A 658-nucleotide genomic window follows, 5' to 3' on the forward strand; every position below is an offset into this window, starting at 1 on the left:
AGACTTTGTCTCAAAAATAAATAAATAAATCTTCGTATTATTTTGTAGAAAACTTGAAAATTTATTACAAAGCTCATCTAGGAAAACAAATGCCTAACAGCAATAAAGTAAACAAGGAAAAACAAGGATTAATTAGCGGTTAAAGACTTGTCTAACTAGATATAAAAATATCCTGTTAAGCCCAGTGATACAGATAACTGCCACAGTACATCTCTGGAAGAAAACAATGTCCAAACTTACTAAATTGGTACATAATTAGTATATCAGAGTAGCATTTCAAATCAACAGAATAATGATGCTTAATAAATTGTTTCAATAAAATAAAAATTAGGACTCAGGATATAACCATAGATACCAAAGTGTTATTGTAATTAAAGAAATACAAGGGGGCCGGGTGCAGTGGCTCACACCTGTAATCCCAGCACTTTGGGAGGCCCAGGCAGGTGGATCACAAGGTCAAGAGATCAAGACCATCCTGGTCAACATGGTGAAACCCCGTCTCTACTAAAAATACAAAAATTAGCCAGGTGTGGTGGTGCACGCCTGTAGTCCCAGCTACTCAGGAGGCTGAGGCAGGAGAATCGCTTGAACCCAGGAGGCAGAGGTTGCTGTGAGCCGAGATCAAGCCATTGCACTCCAGCCTGGGTAACAAGAGTGA

This window comes from Cebus imitator, unplaced genomic scaffold (assembly GCF_001604975.1).
Source record: "Cebus imitator isolate Cc_AM_T3 unplaced genomic scaffold, Cebus_imitator-1.0 Scaffold76, whole genome shotgun sequence".
Classification (NCBI taxonomy): Eukaryota; Metazoa; Chordata; class Mammalia; order Primates; family Cebidae; genus Cebus; species Cebus imitator.